Consider the following 25447-nt stretch of genomic DNA (forward strand, 5'->3'; position numbering starts at 1 on the left):
ACAGATCCGGAGATCTTGCTGGCCAGGGTAGTTGACTTACACCTTCTAGAGCACGTTGGGTGGCACGGGATACATGCGGACGTGCATTGTCCTGTTGGAACAGCAAGTTCCCTTGCCGGTCTAGGAATGGTAGAACGATGGGTTCGGTGACGGTTTGGATGTACCGTGCACTATTCAGTGTCCCCTCGACGATCACCAGAGGTGTACGGCCAGTGTAGGAGATCGCTCCCCACACCATGATGCCGGCTGTTGGCCCTGTGTGCCTCGGTCGTATGCAGTCCTGATTGTGGCGGAATTCATTGTCCCAGGAAGGGGAAACTTTATTGACACATTCCTGGGGTCAGATACATCACATTATCACACTGACAGAACCACAGGCACATAGAAACAGGCAACAGAGCATGCACAATGTCGGCACTAGTACAGTGTATATCCACCTTTCGCAGCAATGCAGGCTGCTATTCTCCCATGGAGACGATCGTAGAGATGCTGGATGTAGTCCTATGGAACGGCTTGCCATGCCATTTCCACCTGGCGCCTCAGTTGCACCAGCGTTCGTACTGGACGTGCAGACCGCGTGAGACGACGCTTCATCCAGTCCCAAACATGCTCAATGCGGGACAGATCCGGAGATCTTGCTGGCCAGGGTAGTTGACTTACACCTTCTAGAGCACGTTGGGTGGCACGGTATACATGCGGACGTGCATTGTCCTGTTGCAACAGCAAGTTCCCTTGCCGGTCTAGGAATGGTAGAACGATGGGTTCGGTGACGGTTTGGATGTACCGTGCAATATTCAGTGTCCCCTCGACGATCACCAGAGGTGTACGGCCAGTGTAGGAGATCGCTCCCCACACCATGATGCCGGGTGTTGGCCCTGTGTGCCTCGGTCGTATGCAGTCCTGATTGTGGCGCTCACCTGCACGGCGCCAAACACGCATACGACCATCATTGGCACCAAGGCAGAAGCGACTCTCATCGCTGAAGACGACACGTCTCCATTCGTCCCTCCATTCACGCCTGTCGCGACACCACTGGAGGCGGGCTGCACGATGTTGGGGCGTGAGCGGAAGACGGCCTAACGGTGTGCGGGACCGTAGCCCAGCTTCATGGAGACGGTTGCGAATGGTCCTCGCCGATACCCCAGGAGCAACAGTGTCCCTAATTTGCTGGGAAGTGGCGGTGCGGTCCCCTACGGCACTGCGTAGGATCCTACGGTCTTGGCGTGCACCCGTGGGTCGCTGCGGTCCGGTCCCAGGTCGACGGGCACGTGCACCTTCCGCCGACCACTGGCGACAACATCGATGTACTGTGGAGACCTCACACCCCACGTGTTGAGCAATTCGGCGGTACGTCCACCCGGCCTCCCGCATGCCCACTATACGCCCTCGCTCAAAGTCCGTCAACTGCACATACGGTTCACGTCCACGCTGTCGCGGCATGCTACCAGTGTTAAAGACTGCGATGGAGCTCCGTATGCCACGGCAAACTGGCTGACACTGACGGCGGCGGTGCACAAATGCTGCGCAGCTAGCGCCATTCGACGGCCGACACCGCGGTTCCTGGTGTGTCCGCTGTGCCGTGCGTGTGATCATTGCTTGTACAGCCCTCTCGCAGTGTCCGGAGCAAGTATGGTGGGTCTGACACACCGGTGTCAATGTGTTCTTTTTTCCATTTCCAGGAGTGTATTTGCTGAAAGAAACTGCCTGAAAATAGAATATTTTATAATGAAATTGGGCTCTCATGCACTAAACTCATTTTACTTCACATCTCTCACGCACTATTTCAATCATTATTAGCATCAATGCATGAGAAGTTAGAGACTACGTAAAAACTGTCATGGAAACTTTTCATTGAAGAAACCTGAAAGTGATCCGGATCTAAAAACCTTATTAGCAGTTTAATTAGATGAATATGCTATTCATTTAATGAACTGCACGTATTATGCCAGTATTTTGAGGTGCTCTCAATTATTTCTGAATCGGTTCATTCATTATTTCCACTCCATTGGAATATGGACTGCACGTTATCGGCAGCTGGCAGGCCTGAACTATTAGAGAGAGCTGTGTTCCAACAGTGACAGTTCTTGACGTGGATGACTGTATTTTCTTCATCGCGGTCTAAAGATTTGTTAGAGTGATCACTTTCACCATTGTCCATAACCTGCTGTAGGAGTATCAGGTTCAGAATTACTTTCATTACGAAAATCATTTGCGTCACTTTCACAATTGAGTTGTCTAACAGTGCTTCCCGTATAGCATCTCCCGTTAGTAAATGGTTATTCGTACGTTCTACTGTTACATAAATGTACTTGACACTGAGCGACAGAACAGTTATACAATGTGTGCTCCAGGGTCACACTGACCCTTCAAAAAATGTTTCTATGAAATTAACTAAGCAACAGCCTCACAACCTCGAACGTCTTTCCTCTATTACATCTCACGCAAAGCCGAATTTACATCGGTGGTAGCTATGTATATGCAGTGACGCAAGCACAGTAACGAAGAAAAAACTCGAGGGTCAGAGTGACGCTAATGTAGACTTCAAAGGTTAAGAGGAATCTCATATGCGTGTCTTAACACTTTGGAGACTTGTAATTTATATTCAAATATTCCTTTCACAGTTTGATACTGAAGCAAGCTGATGTGAGTGACAATGTGAAATATTAACTTCCACATATAAAGTCATGCAAACTTAAAGATAGGTATCCTTAAATTTAAAGTTAATGTGGCTTTCCGTTCGGCCTCTCATTGTATGCAAGGTGTCTCATGTGGAATAATCAGTATTTAAGGATATCAAGACTTTGACATGACTGCGTTTCTGCAACTGTGCATGCAAGAGCTCGATTGCATTAGAAATAGCAACCAACCAGATGCAAAATATCAGTTTATAAAATTTTGGCCGCGCGGGCGTAGCCGAGCGGGCTAAGGCGCTGCAGTCATGGACTGAGTGGCTTGTCCCGGCGGAGGTTCGAGTCGTCCCTCGGGCATGGGTGTGTGTGTTTGTCCTTCGGGTAATTTAGTTTAAGTAGCGTGTAAGGTTAGGGACTGATAAGCTTAGCAGTTAAGTCCCATAAGATTTCACACACATTTGAACATTAAATTTTGAACATGGTTTCGGCGGTTCTAAAACCGTCTTCTTCAGAAGATGAAGGATCTACTAACAAGATTACGACATTGTGTGTGAATCAAAGATAGTAAGTAGCATGACAATAAGCAAAATTACAGGACATGTTACAAATTTTTTTTAGAGAAGTATAGTCACGAGAATCACATCATCTATAGTCAATGTGGGAGTCGTTGACTCTTTCTGGTACATGTTCTCACTTAATCACCATTTAACTACATTATACTGCATAAAAGTAGTGCCAAGGGCCTTGCCGCAATGGTAACACTGGTTCCCATCAGATCGCAGCTGTCGGGCTGGATGGGTCACCGACCTGGTCTGCCGAGTGCTGTTGGCAAATGGGGTGCACCCAATCCTTGTGAGGCGAGTTGAGGAGCTACTTGGTTGAGAAGTAGCGGCACCCGTCACAACTGTCAATGGCAGGGAGAGTGGTGTGCTGACTACATGCCCATCCGTATAAGGTGACGCCTAAGGGCTGAGGACGACACGGCGGCCAGTCGGTACGGTTGGGCCTTCATCACCTGTTCGGAAGGTATTCGTTTGTTTTAATTTAAATAAAAGCAGTAACTGTCATTTAAATATAAAACGTGGCTACAGCTGCTATACAGCGTGAATGTATCATGTTCAGAGCTGGTGACATGCCCCGAATGGCTGAAGAGTAGAGACACTAGTTACCTCTGGTAGGAGGCGATCCTGCACGTCCTACAGGGCATAGGGAGTGCACACCATAGTTGAGCTAAGCTGCTTCATCACAGAATCAAAGACTCGTTCGTTTTCGAAAGCAACTTTTAAGTTAATAACAGTGCTGACTAAGTCAACAAGACAAAAGGAATAAAGTGTACACTAGGCACTATGTTGGTCTCATTTGACATATTGAGTCTTTACAGTAATGTACCTACTGATCTGGCGCTCGGCATTATCGAGCAGAATATATTACATTATACAAAATTTATTGAGATAAAGATCACCGAGCTTATTAATTTGTTACAGGTGGTACTTAAAAATACTTATGTGACAGTCAGTGATAAATTTTACCGACAATCATATGGCCTAGCAATGGCTAGCCGTCTCGCCGGAATCTTACCTGACATCGTGAATTCACTGGAAAGTGATTTTTTTCAGTTCTAGCTCAGAATTACAGAGGAAAATACTGTTTTATGCTCGTTATGTAGACCATATAAGTATTGCCTATGACGGCATCGGTCAATAACTAGAGCAGTTGTTCAACATGTTGAGCAGCTTCAACGAGAAAATATGCGTCACAAAAGAGATTCAGAATGAAAACGCGGAACTACACTTCCTCGATCTTAAAATATCTATGGTAGATAACAGCCTCAGCTTTAAAGTTTTCCATAAGTCAGATTATTCTGTAATATTATTCCAGATGGTACTTCTCATCCACGAGTACTCAAATTAGCATTTTTTCATTCCGCTATCCATCGCGCCATAAAAACGCTCCTGTCTCCAAGTAACCTACAAAATGAAATTAATGTTATAAAATCCATTGCTGCTAACAGTGTAGTCGATGGTATTCTTAGCAACAAAACTACTAAAACTACAAGGTAACAGATCCGCTTACAAAAAGAGGACAATAATAAATTCATTTCCTTCCTGTTTTTAGGCAATGTGTTCTATATGATTGAACACCCTTTGATGAAAAAATATAAATGCAATGTAACTTTTTCTACTGATAACATAAAGAAACACCTTGTGCGTACCGTCAAAGAAGCTGAGGATCTGTTCTCAAATTCTGGCATTTAAAAAATGATCTGTAGTAATTGCCCCAGTTTCTATGTTGGACAAACTGCTAGAGCAATCAAGGTGACATGTAAAGTAGGTCTCTTGGGGAAAGAAAGATGGTAATGCACACAATTCTATCTTCGATGAATATTTATTTATTGCTGGTCACAGTACGAAGAATTTGGAGGATACTGTAATTTTACACAAAGAAGTAAAAGGGTGTAGGTTAGATTTGTCGGAAGAGCTCGAAATTTTCTAACATTCAGAGAAAAACGATGGCTAAATTTTCAACTATCAGCTTCAACTTGCAAGTAGATATTTCCTGGAATGCTTTTAAGTCTCTACTTCTGGCCGATTAGCCAAATTGATCGCTCGGTGCTGACCTCCACACAATGTTTCTCTTCCTCAGAATTCTACGTTCAATAAGAACACGTCTCTTGTTGTTTTACAAGTTTTAGAAGTTTGTTTCTGTTATGACAGAGTTCCAATCTGTGTCGCAGTCGCAGCTCGTAGAACATGAAGACCATATTCGAGATTCGCCCTGAGTCCGGGTTTGCATTGCGGCATCAACAATTGTAATTGCTTTATTGATTTGTTCACGAAGGGTAGCATTGTCATTAGCAGGTTCTGTGTATATGCGATACTTGGCGTAACTCCACAAGAAAAAGTCTAATGGTTTGACATCGGGAGTGCGCGGGAACCATTCGATGGGATCATTGTAACCCATCTGCCTCTCAGGTCTTGCTATTACAATCTTGACAGCTGAACGAAATTCATAGAATAAATTGTGTGATCTCGTAAGTAGATGTCAGTCTTCGGTTTCAGGCCGGTACCCAGATGACATATTGTGCCTGACAGCAAACGACGGCCTACTGCAATCCCGGGACGTCATCTCTTGTTGTTAGGTTCAGTAAATTCATAACAATTATCCTCAAAATTACAAATCAATGTCCTTAACCTCCATCTTTTGCATGATCCAAGAACACACTCTAGCTCTAAATATAACAAATATTTTTTCAATGAAAATAAATCTTTCTATAACTAACTGTAAAGAAATTGACTTAGACAAAATTTGTACGACGTTTAACAGTGGTAACTATGGTCCGGTCGCAAGAGTCAGCTTCAACCTCAAGACGCATGATTATAACTGATATCGCCATCTAAACAACTAAAATGAGAAATTTTCGAAATGATTTAATATCAATATTGCATTTGATCTATGTATACGTTTTCATTGCTATTACTTTCGTCTAATGTTTTAAGCTCGGTAAACTGTAATCGGGAAAGAACTGGTACAGTTTATGAATGGCTCTGTGCATCGTGTTTTCTGTGTCCTCTACAATCAAAGACCTATAACGTGATGCTTTCGTAGGTTTTTATTTTATTTATTTTTTTAATTTTTTCCCGTTTTTACAGGGCGTCGTCAAGATATATATTTAAAAGTGTAACCTAAAACTGGGCAACTTTGTGGCACTTAAACACTTTTTGTAGAATAACCTTATACGGGTATGTACTTGTGAAACTTAATTTCCACATATATGGAATTTTATAAATTTGTATATTTTAATTTTGATAGCAGTAAAGTTTTTATGTGCAATGACATATTCGTAATATGGGATGTTAATTGTCATAAAGTTACTCCTCCCCCCACCTCAGGACAACATCGTCTCGGGAAGTAACAGACGGGAGTTTCATTCATCTGTCAGAAAGATGGACTGATCTAGTGTTTCTTTACTACAAATTTGCCCAATCTTATTAGTTTTGTTTTATCCACAGACGATAAGACATTTGTCACAAGGTTTCCAGATTTGATGAGATTTATTTTTTATTTTCTTAAAATTCGATAAATTATACGCCTATCTTCATTGAAACAAAATAAGAATGAAAAAAATACTCATGTGTATTAAACAATGTAATTTAAAAATACTTTTGGGTACTTCTTTACGCAAGTTCAGTGGTATAAGAACAAATAAAGTCATGACATATTTAACACAGTTTTCTGAGAAGCTGTATCTCAGTTTACAAACAAATTTATAATGCAAATTAAAACTTTGTCTTTTTTACTAAACCAAGCACAAACGTCCTTAATTTCAATAATGAGACTTTTTCTCTACGGTTTCGATTGTTACACCGGTTCCTACAGCAATGGATGGTGTCTTAAAGTTACACCTGAAATCTACGGAAACAAGTTTTTTCGCTTTCCAATGGCAGAAAAATATTTTTTTGTAAAATTTAACTCTTATACAGAAACTCTGCGCATGTAAATTATTGTTACATTATCAACTTATCTCCAGTTAGTCAGCTCTTCAAAGTTATCAGCAGTAGCAGAAAGTTTCCAGGAAATCTACAAACATGCTTTTCCACCTGCAAGCAAAAAAGCTTTGTGACCAGCTCAAGTGTACTGAGTGTACTTGTAGCTTCCATCAGTAATGACGGCACTATGGTAGAACACAATGCAGCTAAACTACACGTAGAATGTTGACCCGAGTCATAGTACATAAGAATAAAAATCAGGAGCGCGCTTTTATCGCAGAGTAATATCTCAGTCACGAAGTTGCCCCGTTCTAAGTTAGGTCGAACTCCCTATCCCTATCTGACACCTAGATTCGTAGTTATTTGTTTGAGAGTTGAATTTAAGAAGTCATTCATTATTCTGATATCCTTGAATAATTTCCAAAAGCTGTTTACAACATCTGTGCGATATCCGTGTTCTTGAATAACCTGACAAGGAATTTTCTGTTCACTCAACGGAAGGATATTTTGAAATCTTTATTTGCCATATGGGTAGCTAATACTGTAGTCGACATTATCGCCCTGATAGATTCAGTAACTGTTTAGATAACGAACATAATTCTCATTTATTGTTCCGTCACAGTTGCACATTTTAAATTAGATTCCATGTTCCGATCAGTCTGGATCATTTTCAGATCTACAGTACTCTGAATGTGTTTCTGAGTAGACAAGTCGGGTTGCTGAAGAAACTACTTGATCTCGAGATGATCCAGAGCGATCGAAACTTGTAATGTAATTAAAAATAAACAACACGGACGGAACAATAAATGAGAATTATCTTAAAAGCTAATATATTATCCATTAGTGGACTTCCTTTACTAAAGCAATGCACCTCTTCATTAATTTTTGTTTTATTAGTTTTCCTCCTGTTGTTTTTCTTGATTGTAATTTGTATATGCGTGACGGTAACTTCTTAAATATATATGTTATTTTTTAAAATTTTCCCATGTTTTTGAAACACATCGTTGGTACCAGCAAACATTAAAGAAATGAACAAGACTTTCCCTGAATTTACAATTATCAATTATCTACTAATATCTTAAAATCTTGCAGCTTTTCAGTTCCCAGACTCCTAGAGGGTGGCATTCAATTCTGACGTTGTCAGAGGGTTACCTCCTTAGGGGTTATTCGGTCCCTCCTTCTTCATTCAACAACAGCATTGTGAACTGTTCTTTCTAAGCATTGTCTTTAAAAATTGTATCTGTACATTCTCTTTATTTATTATAAAATTATTTCATAACGCTAAATATTGCCATCCTAATGCATGGTTTGCTAAATTATTCATTACTCTCTTAGCTCTCTTTCTGAGTGCTTCCATGGAATGTTTCTGCTCTGATTCGTTTTGTTTTTGGCACTGTATTGTACGCCATTTTAAACGAAATAAATAAACCGATTCTTTTTTATTGCAGTGCCGGTGCTATGTTCTATGTGCTATGTTAAACCTGTCTTCCCACTCATTTATATACCGGGCGCCTCTCCTATGGGTCTTCAGGCGCATTTTCTCTGGAATTTCGGAAGATACGCGCAGTTTCGTATTTGCAGCGAGTAGCTGGAATCAGCCCAAGAAAACCCTGCTCATCACGTCCTTCAGACGGCGTCCAGCGTCGACAGAAAACGTCGGTTTATTTCCCATTAAAAAAGGTTTCTAAAGTGGAATTTTACGTGCCCATTCGATAGAGCGGTCCCGTATGAGTACAATGCACGAAGAGTAATCAGTACTGCAGCAGCGGCTGAGTAGCGCTTACGGATGAGAGTAGCAGTCAGCACGGGCCAGGTCGTGCTGTCGGTTCTGGAGCACTCATTATTCTTCGTCATTGTTAATACGCATCGAGAAAAGGAACATCAGACTAGATCAATTTGGGACCGCTTTGTCGAATGGGCACGTAAAACTCAACTTCAAAAATCGTTTTGTTTGTAACGGGAAACAAACTGACGCTGGGAGTCGCATGACGGACGTGGTGAGCAGTATTTGTCTGGGCTGACTCTAGCTACATTTAAAAAAATTGCAAATATCTACCAAACCCCCAGAGAGAATGCACCTGACGACTCTTAGGACACACACCTTGTACACATTGTTTAAAATTACTCCACTCTGTTTCAGTCTGTGAAGATGTTTGTTTTTTGTTGAGAAAATATGTAAGTCGTCTCTGATGTAATGGGTGTACGCTCTGCTCTTGTAGCAGTCACAGTTTATACCTTGTTTGAGTATTTTGGGTTTCTCTCTTACCCCTTATCATTCGCCACCGATTCACTAGTTAAATCTTTAATCTTACCAGGTAACGACTTCTTCTTAAAACATATCTCTCCTTCGTCAGCTAGGCTGTTTTCTCATTAGTTATTATTTACCTGTAATCAGCTGAAGATATCCTTTCTCGAACTTTCTATGTGTCCTTCTTCCTAAACAAACTTAACTATTTTCATTTTATTGAAGGTGTAATATTTCTTGAGTTTGCGCCCATTTGAATTTACGTGCGGTTCTTCTAATAATTCTGTCGTATTGAATATTGTGTTATTTTCCTCTCCAGTATTGATATCTACCGTTGCCAGAATAGAGACATTTTTGTTCATTTCATTCCGTTCTGTTTATAAATCGGTGCAGAGCTCCTCACTGTCATCAGATCTAGTTTGGTCAGGGATATGAACATGAAATGTTTCAGAAAAGCCTCGGTGTGCCAGACTCAGATTCATAGGAAGAACGTTAAGGAAATGTAACTGCTCCACCGTCGAAGTCGCTTATTAGGCGCTTGTTCGATTGATTCTTGAGTATTGTTCATTTCTCTGGGGTCCCTATCAGATAGGACTGGCAGAAGGGAAAGAGAAGATCGAGCGAAGAGCGGCACGTTTCGTCACAGGAACGTTTAACTGGCGCGAGAGCGTTTTGGAGATGCTCAACAAACTCCACTGGCAGACGTTACAAGAGAGGGGTTGGCGTCACGGAGAGATTTACTATTCAAATTTCGAGAGAGCACTTTCCGGGAAGAGTCGTACAACATGTTACTTCCCCCCACATACGTCTCGCGTAATTACCACGTCAGAAAATTCGAGAAATTAGAGCCAATACAGAGAATTACCGAGATTCATTCTTCTCACGCGCTATTCGTGAGTGAAACAGGGTTGGCGGGCTCAGTTAGTGGTACAAAAAGTGCCCTCAATCACGCATCATTAGGTGTCTTACTGAATGTGATTAATTGCCGCACGGGATTAGCCGAGCGGTCTTAGGCGCTGCAGTCATGGACTGTGCGGCTGGTCCCGGCGGAGGTTCGAATCTGTGTAAGCTTAGGGACTGATGACCTTAGCAGGTAAGTCCCATAAGGTTTCACACACACACACAAACACACACACACACACACACACACACACACACACACACACACACAATGTGATTAATATACGAATATGACACTGTCCTATACTTCCATTTCCTGACTTTAAAAATTATTTTCCTAAATTGTGCTCTAAGAACGTGTTTCATTCCGAAATGTACCAGGGTGCATTCTGTGAGATCCTGTGTACCTTTACGGTTAATTTCAGTCCCGGTAATGACTGCTAGATTTAAGTTTCTAATTTTTAATTCTATTTTTTAGATGTAGTTCTTTAATATTTGTTCCTACAATATCTTACGTTCATAAACACTGTCTTTACGTCATTTCTTGTGAAGGTGGCCGTATGTAAATCCCAACGTGTTCTTCAACTGTGTTGGAAACTTGTTGTGTTTCTTTATTCCTCTATGATAGATCACTGACCTTTCCACAGGGCGATGGACTGTTACTCCGAGACCTACCAGCATTCCTTATTTTCTGTCGGGGTTGTCTCTCTCAGTCAAAAAGATCCAGTTTTTGGGAACAAGAAACCTGCCCAGTCACTCTCTCCCCTGTAATACACTCAAGATTAGTGCATTTCGCCGTGGCTACGATTTGGAGGTGGAAAGAGGATTTTGTGGTAGAGACGTAAGGAAATTGCAAAGGCATTACTTAAGTATTTGCTGTCCTGATCTACTTCAAATGGTTCAAATTGCTCTGAGCACTATGAGACATAACATCTGAGGTCATCAGTCCCCTAGAACTTAGAACTACTTAAACCTAACTGACCTAAGGACATCGCACACATCCATGCCCGAGGCAGGATTCGAACCTGCGACCGTAGCGGTCGCGCGGTTCCAGGCTGAAGTGCCTAGAACGACTCAGCCACACCGCCCGGCCCTGATCTACTCACTTTCAGTAAGGACACTTGAGATCATATCAGTTCTCAAGAACAAAATCTTGATAATTAAAATCACGTCCAGAGAATGCTTCTACGAAGAAAAGAAGGACGAAGTCGTTAGAGGCTGAGCAAAAGCAAGGGTTGGGGAAGGAAGGGAAAGGACATCGGCCTGGCTCTTTCCAGGCGAGACATCCTGGCATTTGCTTAATGCAATTTAGGGAAATCACAGAAAATCTGGATCTGGATATTGAAACTGGAATTTCAACCGCCGTCCTAGCGAATAGTAGTCCAGTGTTTTACCACGGCACCGCTTCGCTCTGTTTTCCACCTTCATATATATTCTTACAGATTATTACTTCCATATCGCGGCTTCTTTCAAACAGACAGGTTTCTTTGGAAACGAGACACACCGCGTCCGGGTCTGCTGTCTCATGCTGAGAATTCTTTGCTCAGGTTTGTCTGGCATCGTAAGTGACACAACAGCATAACACGCAGGTGAAAGCGGAGACCAGTCGTGAAAAAGTCAGAGGTATCTGTGACTTCCCGCTCTCGGCGCATGCGCAAGAAGGATGAAAGTCCAGAGCGAGTGATATGTCATGGCGTGCCGTGGCAGTAGCACGCTGCAGCCTACTTATCGCTGTCATCGACTGACTGTAATGCAGCCGATTTTCCGTACACATCGAGATTAATTTCAGAGTTGAAACCGTTTAATTTTTCATGATCGAAATATTCATCTGTGTATTTCGGAGTGTATCATACACATATTTGTCATTCTCTTCGAATTGGAATAAACAGTTGCGGAATGTAGCAATTAGCTGCGTATGCCGTCACGCTCTAGTCATATCTGCAGACACGAAAACGAGTGTTACGACTTGGATTTGTGTTGCCCCCCTAATTAGAGTTCGTGTAAAAGCCTTCTATAGAAATTCGCGTTTCCTCTCGCCACTTTTCCGGAACAAACGTGCAATTTCTCCCGGAGGTGATGTAAGAAGTACCACATAGTATTTCCGTGTTGCAGAGAGTTGAATGCATAGGATGTATTACGCAGTAATTATTTAATAGTAGCAAGGAATAAACGTGTTGGAACAGATAAAAGTGAGTGGAACGATGGAGAAGTACTTCTGAAAATTTTATAGAGAATATGAAAAACAGTGAAACAGAAGGAGAACTTTGGTAAGAGCTATACATGTGAATAAAACGCTTGAAGACAAATGAAAAAGACAATGAAAGAGTGGATAGATACAAACCCCATCACAAAGCAGCAACCTACATGTTTCAGAGTAACAATCAGAAAATTCGCTTCCGTAGCAGCGACTGAAGCGAAAGTAAATGGTTTGTGGCCTGGTAGTGGAAGCTGTTTTCGCCACCAGCCTCAAAAGAGAGAAGAGTACGGAAATCTCTCGATTTTCAGTGTGGTGGTCAACTCTATTTCATATTTAATGTAAGTCAATTCTAAGGAAAGAAAGGAACATGTGTCATACGTTTGTAACCGATGGTGGAATGCACATCTCAATTATTTAGTTCAGCGAGTGTGTTCACTTCGTGATTAAGACACAACTCGTATTAGGAAGGCATGCCTGCCTACCTTTCTTCATGTTTTATTTACATTCAACGAATCATTTACGGCCATGCTGGGAAACTTTATTTTATTAACCTATGGTCGATATACCAACTGTCTAACTTACTCAGTGCCCCGTCTCACAAAACATCTCCGCGTTCTTTCCCCACAAATTTCCAGTCTCAACTTGTGGTGCCCCTCAGCGTCGATGGGACGCTATATCCTGATCTATCTTCTCTGTTCTAATTCCAACCTCTCTTCTCAACACTTTTTTGTGTTTGTTACTAGATCAAATTAAATGAAACTTTTAAACGAACCTGGGATTAGTCTTCCTGACCGCAGACGATCGTAGTAAACAATCCTCTCGCTGAGTGGCATACAACTAGTGAATGGTTGGACTTATGGGGTATTTTGATTCATTCTGAGTGTGTCGCGTGCAACTGTTTTTGAGTACGCTCAAGATAAGAATGAAAGTGTTTGTAAAAGCAAAGGAAACAGTTGACATGCTAACAATGAATGAGAACTCATAAGCGACTGTCTGGATCCGGGAGCAGATTATTAAGTGTCCTGTGTTGCAACAGGCGCTCAACAACTCACCCGTTGGTCGTAAATAGTTTGGATGGTATATTATTCTGCTATTGCTCATATTCTTGTCCGCAAAGCGATTCACGCCTGTACATTCGACAACAAAATAACAGCTATAGAACTACACGATGTGGAAATAATATGGTTTACCAATAGCGAGATAGATGTTGTTTCTCTATATTAAGATTGGGATCTGCCTGAGATAGGAGTATTACACACAGTTTTTGTCCTGAAGAACTGCAGAACACCGTAATATGAATGTCTGAAGAAAGAAAAAAGTGCAATATTTTGTTCTGCTGGGCTAGATTACTGTTCCCTCACGAGGACTAGGAAAATTTCCACACTAAAGAATGAGGCCATGCGTCGGACAGAACATGCCGAAATAATTACAGTAAAAGGGCAGAGGAACACTGACGACATATAAGATTTAAATTAAAAGGAAGGCCAGCGTTGGCCGGAATATTGCTGTTTTATTGATAACAGAATTGATTTTCGATCACATAGTGTTCATCTTCAGTGCTGTACAAATTAATCTCAGACACTGGTACCAAGTTATCAATAACCAAAACTGAGAAGCGATCACAAGACCAAATCTGCTATTTGAATGTTAAGGTTGGGAAAAATTGTAACTTACGCATTGAAACTAAAAGATTACATCTGCGTGAGTTGTAAGTTGGTGTTTTATATGAATGCCAGTATGGATCTCTCTCGTGTAGGTAGCTCCTTCGCTCTTTGACTGTCCATTGTGCGTGGAGTAGAGATGGCGATAACACAGAAGGAAAAGGCCTTTTGCGTTCTCCATTTTAACACGAGCAATTCATCTACAACTGGGCAGCGTGATTTTCGTTAAGAGCACGGTACTGCATCTCCTACAGCTGAAAGCATTCAATGGTAGGAACAGCACTACCAAGACACCTGTTGTTCAGGCATGGAGAAATCTTGGGGCCATCCCACTACTCGTTCAACAGAATTTTGCATATAGTCCACAAAAGACTATTCGTCGTGCCAGCCGAAAGTTAGCTGATCCTGATATGGGTATTTGGCGTATGTTGCGGCGGTTTTTGGGTTTAACCCGTACATGATTCAGTTGCAACAATGGTGATAAATAACAAAGTATAGAGTGCAGTGGATTCATTGTGGGCGTTGGGATCGAAGACAACAATTTCCTTAAACGTTTAGTGCTGACTGCTTAGGCTACGCTCTAGAGAGAAAGTGAACCGTCACAACGTAAAAATACAGGGATCACACCAGCCACATACCATAGTTGAACTCGAGAGAAACACGCCAGGGTTCATGTGTTTTGCACGGTTTCCAGAGAAAATATTTACGGCTGGTTCTTTTTTCTGTAAAACACTGTTGCAGTAGTCAACTACATGGATATGTTGTAAATCTGGCTTTCTCAACAATCGAGAGAACATGGCGAAAATTTCCTTTTTCAGCAGGTCGGAGAACCACAGCACTGGCACCTACATGCAGGAGATCTCGTAACAATCAGATGCTCAACGAGCGATCGGCTGTAAAGTGAGTACCGACCTCTCATTGCCCCACTGATCCTCACTGACGCCTAATTTCTTGATATAGTAAGTTTACTTTAGATGAGGGTTTGTGAAATATTCCGTCTACGGGTGGTTGTAAAGTCAATAACTATTTTTTATTTTGATCCTCATAGAAAGAATCATCAACTTTTGCTGGCTTGTAATAACGTTGGCTAACATGACGTTTACCATTTACGATTTCTGAGACTGATCGAGTGAAAAATAAAAAAATGGATGGTATACTCACAGCAGAAGACATATCTAAGATTGCCGCCAGATATGAAGTTCGGTAATCGGTGGTGCAAGTTCGGAGATGGTGGTGGCAAGAGCGAGGTATGAATGCAACGCTTAACCCTAAAACAACAAAAAACTGTCATAAGAAATTAAAGACAATTGGTAGAGCGGAAGAAGGAAGTCGAGCAGGAAGACCCTCAACAGCCAAATCGGAAAACAATTTAAATGTTGTTCAGCACGTCCTTGAACAGAGCCTCTCAACGTCAGCAAGACAGGCTACTAGGAAAATGGGATTGTTACGTCACATGGTAATTCCCATTTTAAAAACAATCGGTTTTTAGACCTCGGAGGCCACATTACGTGCGACAACAGTTCGATGACGACTGCGACAAGAGAATGGAATTTTGCGAGGCTATGCTTGGTTGGGGATGAATATCCAGATCTGTACGACAATATCTTGTGGTCTGTTGAAGAGATATTTCACGTTTGAGGTTCTGTGACCTGTCGCAATTGTCATTATTGATCAAATTTGAGTTCAAATGTAACTGTTGAAAAAATGCAATCAAGACCAAAGGTAACGATCTGGCGTGGGATGACGTCAAGCGGATTCACTGGTCTATACAGGCTACGCGACACCATGAATGGTACACGATACTTGGCCTGTGAATCAAGAATGGAAAAATGGAACGGCATTGATTTTCATGTAATATTACTAGTCCTGAACAAAATATACTTGAATTGTTTGCTATTGTTCCAGTTGAGATGCTAAGAAAAGCACTGGATTCTATTCCTGAAAGATTCAAGATTTGTGTGGAAAATGCGGTTGCATACTTTGAAATGTAACATAATAACTAAATAGTATGCCCTAATACCGTATTCAGTAGAAATAAAACAATGATAAGTCTTATGTTTTTTGAAATATTCATTGCTACAAATAGGTATTGCCGTTAAAAACTCCATGTATATGTCTCCCCATCCAACAACATTGGTTCAGCTGAATCGCCGCGTACCAACAGCAATAATGTAGTAACTGTAGATGTGCTCGCACAAGCAAGTCAGCTATGTGCCGAGCAAAGCTGTGACGGTGAGGTAATAGTCGCCGTGGCTCGCCAGCTGTGTCAGAAAGCAAGCAGAGCACCGCAGTAAATCTGAAAGTAGCCGAAGCCTCACGGTCAAACGAAAATTGAACGAAGGAAAGATTAGCGTAAGGTGAGGCATGCGTTCAAATCTTTACTGAATCCAATAATAAAGTCGTATCCACCGACTTGACAGGAACCACTAAGAAGTTTTGGTCTTACGTTAAATCACTAAACAGATGACATCGAGCTGGAGAATGACATAGAAAAGGCCGAAATACTAAACTTCACTTACCAACACTGTTTTCTGAGAAAGATCACACTGTAGTTCCTCCCTTAAATCGTCAGAGTGACAGATATCGACCGTGGGATAGAAAAGCAACTGAAGTCGCCCAACAGAGTGCATAAAAGAAACTGCCTCTCTTCTTGAAACAGTGTGCCGTAGGTTGCTGGAGGAGCGAAGCTTTCCTAGTGATTGGAAAAATCGCAGGTCATTCCTGTTTTCGAGACGGGCAGTCGCACAGACGCATGAAACTGTAGGCAAATATTGTCGGTCAGTTGCAGAATTTTTGATACGTGTAATGCTTCGGTATTATGACATTTGTAGATACCCAAAACCACCTCTATAGCAATCAACAGCTAGCTCCGTTCGTCCGTAACCCCCAAAAGCAGTAGGCACCAGTACCCAGGTTAATGCCGTGTTCCTTGACCGACTACATAAAAGTAATTGGAGGTAAGTCAGATGCCAGAGATGCAATCATCAAGAAATATATTCCACCCACGAAGGAGACAGCTTACAAAAACCCCGCTCGACCAATACATGAATATTGTTCATCAGTATGGGATCTGTTCCATGTATGATTGATAGAGCAAATAGAGAAGATCCAAAGAAGAGCAGCACGTTTCGTTAAGAGTTATTTAGTAAGCCTGAAAGTGTCACGGAGATACTCAGCCGACTCCAGTGGCAGATGTTGCAAGAGAGGCGTTCTGTGTTGCGGTGTGTCTTACTGTTGATGTTCCGATAGCGAACGTTCCTAAATGCTACTAATATTTTGTTTCCTCCTAGGTATACCTCGCGAAAAGGTCACGAAGATTAATTTTAGGAGATTCGGGTTCACACGGTGGCTTACGAGCAATCGTTCTTTTCGCGAACCATTGACAACTGGAACAGGAAATGAGGATATGGCAGAGTTGCAAAAAGTACCCTCGGCCAGGGTAATGTGGTTTGTGGAGTATAGATGTTGTTTGTCGTCTGCCCAGTGGCGAGCACATATAACGTTTGTGAAAGGTATCTTGAAACTACAATCTTAAATGTGATCGTTGTTTGTACAAGCGTGTGAAAGGTGTTCCGTTGTAAAACTGGGTGCTTATTTTCATAAGAAGAAACTTTGTAGCCCTATGCGTAACTTAAAATTTTCGTCAGTTCATGTACAAGATATAATCTTGTGCAGTCGGTGGAATCTTTCTAAAATATCCTTTATTTGTTCTTACGATACAGAGTGTCCCAGGAGTAACGGTCTATATTCAGGGATATGACAAGAACGACGATTCGAAGCAAATAGATCTAGTAAATACCTGCTCTAAAATGCATACCTTAAGAGCTATGACAACTTACCCGTCTTCGATACTGTGAAACATATCTCTTCTGCTGCAGGCTCTTTGCTTTCCTTGTTTTCGGAAGAGGTAAGGTGGGCCAAGACAAAAAGAAATTTTCTAGTAATCATGGGCTCTGAAGAGCACACCTTAAGACCTATGAGCACTTTTTCATCTTTGCTACTGTGAAACATGTATTTTTTTGAACGAGTGCTCATAGCTCTGAAGGTATGCCCTTTATAGCCCATGTTTACTTGTCACGTTTTATTTTGATCCATACTACCACCTAACAAAATATGGAAAGCAATGAGCTTGCAATAGAAGAGAATTCTTTCAAAGTATTGAAGGCAAAGAAGTGCTCATATCTTTTAAGGTATGCGTTGTAGGGCGCATTTTCACTAAACTTTTTTGCTTCGAATAATCCTGAGCATCATGCTCTTACCTTACGGAGCAAGTAGACGACTACGCCTCGATTTGTGGACCATTTTGCACTAAAATCTTATAATATGAGGTTTTATTTATTTCCAGAACATCAAGAAGAGTTCCACATAGCTCTACAGTTACAGCTATGTATAAACTCCTCAACTATTCTTTGGTGTGGCGGAGGGTACTTTGTGTACCACTGTCGCTTCTCTCCTTTCTAGTTCTCGTCACGAATGATACGTGAAAAGAATGATTGTTGGTGAGCTTCCGAGGAGGCTCGAATCTATTTCATTTTACGTTCATAGTCTTTTCGTGAAATACACGTAGGGGAAGCAACATTTTAGTTACCCCCCATGTTAGCCGAGCGCGATAATTCTCCGATGCCGCGCGGAATGGTCTTGCAGTCTGAGGCGCCCTGTCACGGAGGTTCGAGTCCTCCCTCGGGTATTGGTGTATGTGTTGTTCTTAACATAACTTAGTTTAAGCAGTGTGTAAGTCTAGGGACCGATGACCTCAGCACTTTGGCCCCTTAGCAATTTACACACATTTGATCCTCCGTTTCCGTGATTCGGGGAGTGAGCCTACCCCGAATAAAATACGCGGAGTTTCGCACGTCCCGCATCAGATACACGCTACGTCAACGTTCAGATTACGTTCTTACAATTGAACATATATACACTCTAGACGCAGACAGATATGTTCAATTTCCTGAACGATTAAAGTTCAAATGGTTCAAATGGCTCTGAGCACTGTGGGACTCAACGTCTGAGGTCATTAGTCCCCTAGAACTTAGAACTACTTAAACCCAACTGACCATGCTCGAGGCAGGATTCGAACCTGCGATCGTAGCGGTCTCGTGGTTCCACACTGCAGCGCCTAGCACCTCACGGCCACTTCGACCGGCGAACGATTAAAGTACTCAGTAATAAAGCCGATATATAAAAAGGGAGAGGAGGATAATATAGACAATTTTAGGCCTATTTCTATATCATCAGTTTTTGCAAAGTTATTGAAAATGCTGTATATGTAAGGATAATTGGTCATTTTATTTCACATAATTTGCTACCAAATGTGCAGTTTGGTTTTAGAAGTGGTTTAACAACCGAAAATGGCATATTCTCTTTTCTCTTTAGGGTAATGGATGGATTAAACAAAAGGTTTAGAATGCTACTCATCTTTCTTTATTTAACATAGGCGTTTGATTGTGTTGATCACAAAGTATTGCTCTAGAAGTTGGACCGTTATTGAATACGGGGAGTAGCTCACAATTGGTTTACCTCTTACTTTAACAACAGACAGCGAAAGGTAATTACCCACAATGTTGAGAATGACTATGAGGTGACGACTGAGTGGGGCGCGGTTTAACGGCGGATGCCCCAAGGATCAGTGCTGGGACCACTCCTGTTTCTTATTTATGTAAATGATATGCCCTCCGGTATTACAGGTAATTCTAAGGCATTTCTATTTGCTGATGACACAAGCTTGGTAAAAAGGATGTTGTGTGCAACGTTGGCACTCTTTCAAATATTGCAGTTAATAATGACAAAATGGTTCAAATGGTTCTGAGCACTGTGCGACTTAACTTCTGAGGTTATCAGTCCCCTAGAACTTAGAACTACTTAAACCCAACTGACCTAAGGACATCACACACATCCATGCTCGAGGCAGGATTCGTACCTGCGACCCTAGCGGTCTTGCGGTTCCAGACTGTAGCGCCTAGAACCGCTCGGCCACACCGGCCGGCGCAGCTAATGACAACTTCATGACTTGTAGAAAATAAACTAACGTTACGTCACAGTAAGACTCGGTTTACACAATTTATAACGCAAAATTCAACAGACCCCGACGTTTTAATTTCATAGAATGGGCATATGATTAGTGAAACTGAACAGTTCAAATTTCTAGGTGTTCAGATAGATAGTAAACTGTCGTGGAAAGCCCACGTTCAGGAACTTGTTCGAAGACTTAATGCTGCCATTTTTACTACTCAAACGGTATCTGAAATAAGTGATAGTTCGACACGAAAAGTAGTCTATTTTTCTTATTTCCATTCTCTTATGACGGACGGTTTTATATTTTTGGCTAACTCTTCCCACTCTCTGATGAAATTTTTGGCTCAGAAACGGGCGGTCCGGACAATAAGTGGGGCAAGTTCGCGAACCTCTTGTCGACCCCTGTTTATTAGTCTCGGTATTCTGACATTGGCTTCTCAATATGTATATTCTTTACCGTCGTTTCTGGTTAACAATATCAGCTTATTCCCAAGAATTAGCAACTTTTACTTAGTTAATACTAGGCAGAAATCCAATCTGCATTTGGATCTCGCACTTCCTTGACTCTCGTGCAGAAATGTGTGCAGTATACTGATCCATCCATTTCCAATCAGCTACCACAAGAATTTAAAATTTTAGCAATAATCCATTCACTTTCAAATCGAAACTGAAGAGTTTCCTCATGGCTCAGTCCTTTTATTCTGTCGAGGAGTTACTTGAATATTTAAGGTGATTCCTGTGTTATATTGTTGATGGCGTTCACATAAACTTATGACTTGTCTTTTTTGAGTTCATATACATTTTATTTTATCTGTTACTACTTTTATGTTGTAATTTCATATACTGACAAGTTCCATGACCTTAGAGATTTGCTCCACAATCTGGTCCTACGGAACTAGACGTGTAAAATAAAATAAAAATGAGGTACACAGATTCCGTCTGGGGGGAAATGGTACCGTCAGGGATGGTATCCAACCACCACTGTCACTAATATTTCCTTAAACCGTAAACTTCATCATTATGCACAACTACCTTGTGACGTCTGTCAGTAGAGTTGGCTGAGCATCCGGGGCGCTTTCGCCCTTACTAAACAAATCTGTAAACAAATGTTCTGCTCTTATTTGGATATTCTCTGTTTCATTTGTCAGCCATATCTAGGAAGGCTTTTAGGCGAGCAGTACTAAACAATGCGTCTAACTAAGGTTTTGTAAGATATTTTCTTTGCTGGCGGACTACATTTCCTGAGGATTCAATCAATGAATCTCACTCTGGCATCTGCCATTTCTGTTATACTTGGTCAGTCTACTTTAAATCGCTCCTTGCGCATACTTAAAGAAATTGTATAGATGTGACTGCTTCCAATGATTGTTCGGCAATCGTGTAATCATACAATAACGTCTCTCCATTTATTTATGCTGAATGTGTTACCTATTTATGTCGAGGGTCAACTGCTAATCCCTGCACAAATTGTCAATCCTCTGCAAATCTTCCCGTATTTCACTACAATTTTCTAACGTTGAGAGATTTCTGTATACAACCACATCTTCTGCTAACAGTATCATGGAGCTTCCAACGTTATCCACTAAAATTTATATAGAGGATGTCTCAAAAGGTAAGCTACGACTTCAGTGTATTATGATACTCAAACTAATTAAGATGTGCACACTATGTTCGGGTTATGTGACGGACGAAGTCACAAACTTTTGGATGTGTATGCTGCAGATTGTCGTAGGTGAAGTATAATAACGGTGGCTCAAGAAAGGCCTCAGGGTGTAGAATGATTTATTCAGAACAGATCGGACTTGCAGGTTCAAAGGAACTCCGATACTCGGTTTGGAAAGCATCGACCCTCCCAGACGTCGACACGCTGGTGATACAGGAATTTTATGTAAACAGGAGACGTTGACGTGAAGCATCGTACTGGACGGCCTGGAAGAACTGGAGTCGATATGGGACGGATACAGTTGGCTTTGCAACAATCACCGCAGAAAACTTTTCGGAGGGAGTCGCAGGAGCTGCAAATCCATAGGACGACTGTACTCCAGTTCCTTCTCAAACGTTCACATATGTATCCATACCGGTGGCAACTGTAGCACCTATTGAAACCAGACGCCACGCCACAGACTAAACAATTCGCTGGGTACGTTCTTCGCCGTTTAAAGTAGGATATAAATTTTCTAAACAACCTAGCATTTGCTCACGAAGCAATATTCCAGGAGTGTGGTTCGCATCTTGGACACAGCCAATCCGTACACTATGACGGAAAACATACGTGATAACCCGAAAGTGAATGTGTGGTGTTGTTTGATGTTTGATCACATTTACGACCATGTTTTTTCGGAAAAAATATTTAATTCAAACAATTACCTTGATATGTTGGAGCTGTTTGAGTTACCACAGCTGGCTGACCGCCAGGACACAGTCGGTACAAGATGGTGCACCGCCACCTTGGACTAAGACTGTTCGAGATGTTCTAGACGAGGTGTTTCCAGATCGCTGGATTGGCAGGGGCGGTCCAGTTTCTTGGCCTCCTAGGTCGCCTGACATTACACCGATGGGCTTCTTTGTACGGGGGTATGTGAAGGACAGAGCCTGTCAACCACATTAATGATTTAAGGAACCGAATAGTTGCTGCCATTGCCACAGTTGATGCGCAGCGGATATGTTGCGCCAGATGTGGATACAGCTTGAATACCGACCGCATGTTGTTCATGCCAACAAAGGTGCACTTTTTGACATTGACTGAATGGCATACAGCCTTTATGAGATAGTGTGTCGCATAAGCTAAACATGATGTGGTTATCGACATTAATTTGGATGCTATAGCACATTACAGTTGTACTGCGAACAACAATGGTCCTGTAATACTCCCTTGAGATACGCCTGCATTTACTATTACGTCTGAAGATTTCTCTACTTGCAAAAGACAGGCTGCGATTTACGTAGAGTACAGATGGAGTTACGAAATTGCAGCTGGGCACTGTCACCTGATGGCCCCAATGTGGGCCCGCCGCGCGCCCGATGGTTGTTGCGCAACGCTAAGGCAGGGACGCACACGCGGCGGAGAGGCAGGAAGTGACCTTGCTCCTACATCGCCTCCGCTTTCTCCAGTCGGCAGTGAACTCGGGAAGAGCTGTCTCTCCTTTCTTGTTTGCCTGCAGCACAACAAACTGTGTGACGCGAACACGTCAACTTTGTCATCCGCATGAATGCCCCGAGGAATTACATACCACTAATCGGAAGAGTAATCAAAATCACCACCACCACTACTACTGCTACTACTACTACTGCTGCTACTAATGTTGTCTGCTCCGTTCAACGATATGGGGGTACATTTATGTGACTTCCGTTTCGCATTCGCTAGGGAAAATTCTGGATCCGTTCCCAATTTCTGTCTCATACACAAGACATAAAACACGTAAAAAAACAATATTTTTGAGTATTTGATTCGACGATTCCATAAATAATTTCCGTGATTTTTATAGAAATGATGGGGAAAGAGCTAGTTAATTGGCCGCATATGTACACTCCCGGAAACTGAAATAAGAACACCGTGAATTCATTGTCCCAGGAAGGGGAAACTTTATTGACATATTCCTGGGGTCAGATACATCACATGATCACACTGACAGAACCACAGGCACATAGACACAGGCAACCGAGCATGCACAATGTCGGCACTAGTACAGTGTATATCCACCTTTCGCAGCAATGCAGGCTGCTATTCTCCCATGGAGACGATCGTAGAGATGCTGGATGTAGTCCTGTGGAACGGCTTGCCATGCCATTTCCACCTGGCGCCTCAGTTGGACCAGCGTTCGTGCTGGACGTGCAGACCGCGTGAGACGACGCTTCATCCAGTCCCAAACATGCTCAGTGGCGGACAGATCCGGAGATCTTGCTGGCCAGGGTAGTTGACTTACACCTTCTAGAGCACGTTGGGTGGCACGGGATACATGCGGACGTGCATTGTCCTGTTGGAACAGCAAGTTCCCTTGCCAGTCTAGGAATGGTAGAACGATGGGTTCGATGACGGTTTGGATGTACCGTGCACTATTCAGTGTCCCCTCGACGATCACCAGATGTGTACGGCCAGTGTAGGAGATCGGTCCCCACACCATGATGCCGGCTGTTGGCTCTGTATGCCTCGGTCGTATGCAGTCCTGATTGTGGCGCTCACCTGCACGGCGCCAAACACGCATACGACCATCATTGGCACCAAGGCAGAAGCGACTCTAATCGCTGAAGACGACATGTCTCCATTCGTCTCTCCATTCACGCCTGTCGCGACACCACTGGAGGCGGGCTGCACGATGTTGGGGCGTGAGCGGAAGACGGCCTAACGGTGTGCGGGACCGTAGCCCAGCTTCATGGAGACGGTTGCGAATGGTCCTCGCCGATACCCCAGGAGCAACAGTGTCCCTAATTTGCTAGGAAGTGGCGGTGCGGTCCCCTACGGCACTGCGTAGGATCCTACGGTCTTGGCGTGCATCCGTGCGTCGCTGCGGTCCGGTCCCAGGTCGACGGGCACGTGCACCTTCCGCCGACCACTGGCGACAACATCGATGTACTGTGGAGACCTCACGCCCCACGTGTTGAGCAATTCGGCGGTACGTCCACCCGGCCTCCCGCATGCCCACTATACGCCCTCGCTCAAAGTCCGTCAACTGCACATACGGTTCACGTCCACGCTGTCGCGGCATGCTACCAGTGTTAAAGACTGCGATGGAGCTCCGTATGCCACTGAAAACTGGCTGACACTGACGGCGGCGGTGCACAAATGCTGCGCAGCTAGCGCCATTCGACGGCCAACACCGCGGTTCCTGGTGTGTCCGCTGTGCCGTGCGTGTGATCATTGCTTGTACAGCCCTCTCGCAGTGTCCGGAGCAAGTATGGTGGGTGTGACACACCGGTGTCAATGTGTTCTTTTTCCATTTCCAGGAGTGTATGATCTGTTAGACTGCGTGGCTGCATGTTTGTCGTTTGCAGATTACTGAACACTTGTATTTAATAACCGAAAAGAAAATACTAGTTTTTGACACTATTCATTCTATTCTATTCATTGTATACTTACATGCTTGCTACGCTAGCCGTCTTAGGATGTATGGCGGAGGGTACCTTATACCAGTACTAGTCATTCCTTCTCTGTTTCACTCGCAGGAGGAGCAAGAGAGAAAAGGCTGTCTGTATGCCTCCACACAAACCCTAATTTATCATCTCTTGCTTTCGCAGTCCTGACGCGAAATGTACCTTGGTGGCACTACAATCACTCCGCAGTCAGCCGCAAATTCTGCTTCTCTAATGTTCTCAATATA

This window comes from Schistocerca gregaria, chromosome X, assembly GCF_023897955.1.
Source record: "Schistocerca gregaria isolate iqSchGreg1 chromosome X, iqSchGreg1.2, whole genome shotgun sequence".
Classification (NCBI taxonomy): domain Eukaryota; kingdom Metazoa; phylum Arthropoda; class Insecta; order Orthoptera; family Acrididae; genus Schistocerca; species Schistocerca gregaria.